General features: G+C 41.6%; 1 pseudogene; it reads left to right on the plus strand.

The window, feature by feature from the left end:
* The first annotated feature begins 524 nt into the window (after nucleotides 1–524).
* Nucleotides 525–2,434, plus strand: LOC107133882 (annotated as a pseudogene).
* The last annotated feature ends 4,166 nt before the right edge of the window (nucleotides 2,435–6,600 follow it).

Raw genomic sequence — 6,600 nt, forward strand, 5'->3', positions numbered from 1 at the left:
CTCTTATCATTAAGCTCCAAATGTCCCTTCCCTGCTGGTTTTATTGAGCGACATTGAAGCCACATTTAAAGATAGGTAGTTTGCCACCGGCCAGGTCGGGGCGGGGCGGGGGAGAAGAGGGAGGGCCAGGGAGGGAGAGGCGACCAGGGAGTTGCTGTGGGTCGCGGGAGCTCGGGCGGGGCAGAAGGGCTTGGTGGGCCGTTGGAGCGCCACCAAAGCTGTCGGGTTCCCTCCATTGCCAGATTTGCGCGCCCTGCCCTCCCCGCTCCAGCTCGCGTCTCCGTCTCCGGACTCCAGTTAGGTCAGGCTCTGAGTCCTGTAGCCACGGGTCTGGCCCGCAATGCGTGGCGGCTACTCGGCTTGCCTTTCTTTCTTCCCTCACCTTCCTCTCTTACCTCACCCTCCCCCCCTTCTTTTCATGTTCCTGAGTTTTGTTTTTTCTTTGTTTTGTGCTTTAGGGGTTTTGTTTCCCAGCACAAGCTCATGGGTGTACGTTATCATGCTCCTCTTTTGTAGAGGCAACCCGAAGGCCATAGAGGCTGAAGAGAGGATGGAATGCCTTCAGGAGTTTCCTGGACATCATAAAATGATTCTGGACCGATTGAATGAACAACGAGAGCAGGATCGATTTACCGATATCACACTAATAGTCGATGGACATCATTTTAAGGCCCATAAGGCTGTTTTGGCTGCTTGCAGTAAGTTCTTCTGCAAATTCTTTCAGGAGTTTACTCAGGAACCTTTGGTGGAGATAGAAGGTGTTAGTAAAATGGCCTTTCGTCATTTAATTGAGTTCACATACACAGCAAAACTAATGATACAAGGAGAAGAAGAAGCCAATGACGTATGGAAAGCAGCAGAATTTCTACAAATGCTAGAAGCTATTAAAGCCCTTGAAGTCAGAAACAAAGAAAATTCAGCTCCATTAGAGGAAAATACCACAGGAAAAAATGAGGCAAAAAAAAGAAAGATTGCAGAAACTTCAAATGTTATCACTGAGTCATTGCCATCTGCAGAATCAGAGCCTGTTGAAATTGAGGTGGAGATTGCTGAAGGCACAATTGAAGTGGAAGATGAAGGCATGGAAACATTAGAGGAAGTGGCTTCTGCCAAGCAGTCCATAAAGTACATACAGAGCACAGGTTCCTCTGATGATTCTGCTTTAGCATTGTTGGCAGATATTACCAGCAAGTACCGACAAGGTGATAAAAAAGGGCAGATTAAAGAAGAAGATGGCTGTGCATCTGACCCCATAAGCAAACAGGTAGAAGGTATTGAAATTGTGGAACTTCAGCTGTCACATGTGAAGGACTTGTTCCATTGTGAGAAATGTAACCGTTCATTTAAATTGTTTTACCATTTTAAGGAACACATGAAATCACACTCCAGTGAGAGTTTCAAGTGTGAAATATGCAATAAAAGGTACCTTCGGGAGAGCGCACGGAAACAGCACCTAACTTGTTACCACCTTGAAGAAGGTGGAGTGAGTAAGAAGCAAAGAACTGGGAAAAAAATTCATATATGTCAGTACTGTGAGAAACAGTTTGACCACTTTGGACATTTTAAAGAGCATCTTTGAAAACATACAGGTGAAAAACCTTTTGAGTGTCCAAATTGTCATGAACGATTTGCTAGAAATAGTACTCTCAAATGTCATCTCACTGCATGCCAAACTGGAGTGGGGGCAAAAAAGGGAAGGAAGAAGCTGTATGAATGCCAGGTGTGTAACAGTGTGTTTAACAGCTGGGACCAGTTCAAAGATCACTTGGTAATACACACTGGAGATAAACCCAACCATTGTACTTTATGTGACTTGTGGTTTATGCAAGGAAATGAATTAAGGAGGCACCTCAGTGATACTCATAATATTTCAGAGCGTCTAGTAACTGAAGAAGTCCTTTCAGTAGAAACACGTGTGCAAACTGAACCAGTGACATCAATGACTATTATAGAACAAGTTGGGAAGGTGCATGTGTTACCATTACTTCAGGTCCAGGTGGATTCAGCACAAGTGACTGTGGAACAAGTCCATCCAGATCTGCTTCAGGACAGCCAAGTGCATGATTCACACATGAGTGAGCTTCCAGAGCAGGTCCAAGTCAGTTATCTAGAAGTGGGTCGAATTCAGACTGAAGAAGGTACTGAAGTACACGTAGAGGAGCTGCATGTTGAACGGGTAAATCAGATGCCAGTGGAAGTACAAACTGAGCTTCTAGAAGCGGACTTGGACCACGTGACCCCTGAAATCATGAGCCAAGAGGAGAGAGAGCCTAACCAAGCAGATGCTGCTGAGGCTGCCAGGGAAGATCACAGAGGTGCTGAGGGTTTAAAGACCAAACCAGCAGTGGATTCCCAAGTTGAAAAGGCAGAGCATGATGACAGAACAGCTATGCCAGTTTTAGATAGAAATAACGAATATATTTTTTAATTTACACATTGGGTTTTTGAACTGATTGTGGGCAGTGTGACTGTCCTTAAACAGACAGAAAAGTGGACCAAAGTTAAAAACTATTTCCTGTTGTGCTGAACTGTTTCTATCGAAACAAACTGATGCCCCTAACCCCAGTTAATGCCACAGAGGAGGATCTTTCTCATAAATGAAGGGGAGCTTTGAGAAGTATATTTCTGAAAACTTAAATTGATTATATTCTTATTATATAGTTGGGTACGAAAGTATCTATTTTCATTGTAGTAAGGGTTCTTTGTCACCGTTTTCTCTGCCTTGGGTCATGTCCTTCCTCAAATTTTTTCCATATTGTAAAATCAAATGTAAAATCATTAGAATACAAGTTTATGTATTCTAATGCATGTTAGAAAATTGAATATGTAGGAAACAAGGCTGCATGAAGAAAGTGCATGGTTACTGTGTAGTTAAAATTGTAGCTGGCTTTCTTTAGTTTGAACAACATTCTTGTCTACCCCAATAGTCACAGGTGCCATCTCTGCAACAGAAAGAGTGGTGGTGGCAAAATTTCCAGAATGTTAAGAAAAAAACAAAAACACCCATGTGCCTTTTTAAAACCAACTAGACTTTTCTATGAAACATCTCTGGTTCTTTCAAAGTTTGTGTTATAAGGAGCAATGTAGACAGTGCTATAGTACTTCATATTTTTGCTTATAATGACAACTACCAATTCTTTTTCATTTAAGTTAGATTGAGAAATTTCATTTAATGGCAGCTGAAGGGCCATTTTCAATTTGGAGAGTTCATTTACATCTGTGGTAAACTTTATTTTGATGAAAAGTTGCACTAGTCTTTTACCACAAGATGAAAAAAAAAAGGTGAGCATCATTTAAAAATTAATGTATTTAAAATAAAGTACAGAGAAAAACATGTATATAATATATCAGGATTTGTTTTGAATGGAATCTTTTCCCCCCAATCCTTAATGTAAAGATCTTGTGCTATAACTTTTAAAGCCATACAAATAAGAGTGCTAAACTGTGTATTTAAAAGTAGGTGTGTAAATATTTTTAATCAGTATTATTTATAAAATAAAATATAACAACTACATAAAATAAACCAATATTCTATTTTCTTTACCTGTTAAATATTGGGAGATATTTACATTTTTAAAGTAAACTTTAAAATAAAAAAAAATAAAGATAGGTAGTTAGTATAGTTAAATTGTGTCTAATATTCAGTATAAGGGGAAGAGCATGGGAAGAAGATTATCTCTACATAGGAAAGAGGGGTGGGAGGAAAAGGGAGGGAGAAAGGGAATTGCATGGATGGTGGAAGGAGACCCTCACTGTTATACAAAATATATGTATGAAGATGTGAGGAAAAAAAGAATAGCATTACTCTAGGTAGAGAGAAGTGATGGGAGGGGAGGGGAGCGATTGGGGAAATAGGAAGGACAGTAGAATGAAACAACATTATTAATACTGTGTGTATATATGTGACTGCATGACCAATGTAATTCTGCAACCTGTATACTCAGAAAAATGAGAAATTATATCCCACGTGATTCAAATGTATGATATGTCAAGATCACTGTACTATCATGTGTAACTAAGTAAAACAAATAAAAATAATAATTAAAAAAAGAAGAAGAAAATGGAGACCTTATAAAGAACGGAGTCCATAAAGAAGGTGAAGTTGGATCTGAGCCCCTGAAACCAGAAAAACACCTGGGAAAATTCAAATGTTAATGTCCCCAAGGCCCCAGACCCATCCTAACAAAACTGTTAGTGAAGTAGCTTCCTCCAAACAGGGAGGTGCTAGTCAAACCACCCCAGGCCCCTCTCACCCATATTACTCCTCCCCACTGCATTGCTCCACCTATCTCTCCCCTTTTGGCCATACCACCTGCATTCTATCACTGCAGGATAGAGGGAACAAAGGACAGAAATGTGGGGGGGGGATAAAAGAAGACTTGGATATAAAAAAAGGGAAGACCTCCCCTTTCCAAGAATACTGCCTTTCGGGTCAGGTCCCCTTCTTCCGGGGGGAGGGCATCTTTTCTGCTCTCCTTTAATAAAGCCTTCCACTTTTCACTCTACACTTTCCTCCCTGTGTTTCTCTGGTGTTATACTTCAGCATTCAGGGAAGCAAGGACACCAGTAAGCAGCAGTAAGGACATCATATGTGCTAGCACTGTTTACTTCATATTTCCTAGGACTGATTTTTCTGACTTTCTTGATCATGTTGGATTCTGGTTTTCCCCACTTGTAGAATGTTTTTGGCCATTGGTTCCTGTTGCAAATGTGCAAAATTGCAATTTATACAATTGAGAGGAGAAATAAAGGATGTCCACACGCTTCTGCCCTTTTCAATTCTTTATTCACTCAAGTTACTCAATACAGTTTCACTCTATAGGTTCTTAAACAAAAAAAAATGACAATCCTTAATGCTAGGCACTGCAATAGACATAATCAATTCACAGCAAACAATTATAGATTAATTCTAAGCACTGAAAAACACTGCACTGAAAAACACACTTAATCATGACAGGCTAATGACAGGCATTCCCTCTGTGTGCTAAGTTCAAATGTCAGGTCAAATGTCTTAAAGCCTTAGACTTTATGTCCAGCAGATACACACTCACTTAGACCAGGTGATCAGGTCTGGAACCAAGGCAGGCTTTTCATAGCATGGAGTGGACAAATGTTAAACCACAATGCAAAGAAAAGACTACCGACTCCAATTGAAATCAAATTAAAGCAAGCTTGTAATTCCAACCGGCCAGGGCTGTCTCTCCTAAAAACCAAAAACCGCGGGAACAGAAGACAGCCCCACAGCTCTCTAGGAGCACAGTTTTATAGTACAAAAAGTTACACAAAGGAGGGGGGAGTCTTGCAAACTTACAGATAACAAGATTTTGACAACTATAACACAAAGGCTAGTTAATGGTCTACTGTCAGCACTTAGGGAGTAAATTAGATTTCAACATCAGAATTTATGAGGCACCATTAGAGTTTCAGAGAGGGTGATTATCAGGCCAGGGAAAGTCAGAATTTATGAGAGCCACTAAAGTTTCAGAGAAGATTGCTCTCTGGTCAGGGAAAGCCAAGCATTTGTGAGTTCAAGGCATGGGCAGGCATTCCAAACAAGTTTAAAAATCGCAGTAATTTATAGTAAAGATGAAATTAAATTTTTATGCCTCCATGTCAAGATGGCTTCCTATCATAGGAGGGAATTAGGCTGGGTTTACCACGACCAGTTGAGGAGAGGGTCAAAGAGAGAAGTTGCAGCTCTCACCAAGGTCCAGATGAGGCAGTAGAGTTTGAGAGCAGTGAGGATCATGCAGAGAATCCATAATGATGACAAGTGATGGGATGTCATGTCCTCATCAGTCTCTCCAACTCAAGTGCATCGTTGTTTTGGCTGGCTGAATCCCTGTTCATTTGCTCTATTATTTATACTAAATTTTGGGGCTTTTGATCCCCCCTCAATCCTTATCAGCTATCACTGGATTTCTCAGTGACATCATTTACCCTGGGGTCAGAAACAGGTGGTCTCCACTCTGATCTTCTCCCCTTTCCCTCTTATCAGGTGAGCCCAGCCTGCCAGAGTCTTCACTTTGTTTATCAGGGTGAAGAGAAGTAACTTGTTTGAGGCCATACTGGAGGGCTCTGTGGGTGTCCCTGGTGAGACTGCAGGTTTCAAAGTGGAGTTTTAAAAATGGAGTTGCTTAAGCTCAGGCCTAAGGCCATCCTCACAGTCTGGCACCACTGAGTCCCCTAAGTAGGAGGAAGAGGCCCTGCTCTTCTCACTGAGACTTCATACCTTGTACAGAAGGAGCCCATGACTCTAGCACCACACAAGAGAGGTACTGAGGTACACTCTGGATTATAGGTTACACTGGTGCTGCAGAGGGCCTGACCTTTGAGGATGTGACAGTAAGAAGGAGAAAGAGTATATCTGTGAGGAATACTGAGCAAAAGAACCTCAAGTGACCCAACATGGCGGCCGGCGAGGAGGCAGCACTTTCAGTACCTCCACATTTACGGGATCAGAGAGACCCATTAATACGCCTAGATTCTACCTGCTGAGAAACTTCTAGCAAAATTCCGCTGAAAGGAGACCTGCCAGGAATTAGTAAGTTTATTGGACGTGACAGTTTGCCCCCAGACAAGTGAATCTTGGCCACGCGG

The sequence above is a fragment of the Marmota marmota genome, unplaced genomic scaffold (genome assembly GCF_001458135.2).
Source record: "Marmota marmota marmota unplaced genomic scaffold, marMar, whole genome shotgun sequence".
Classification (NCBI taxonomy): Eukaryota; Metazoa; Chordata; class Mammalia; order Rodentia; family Sciuridae; genus Marmota; species Marmota marmota.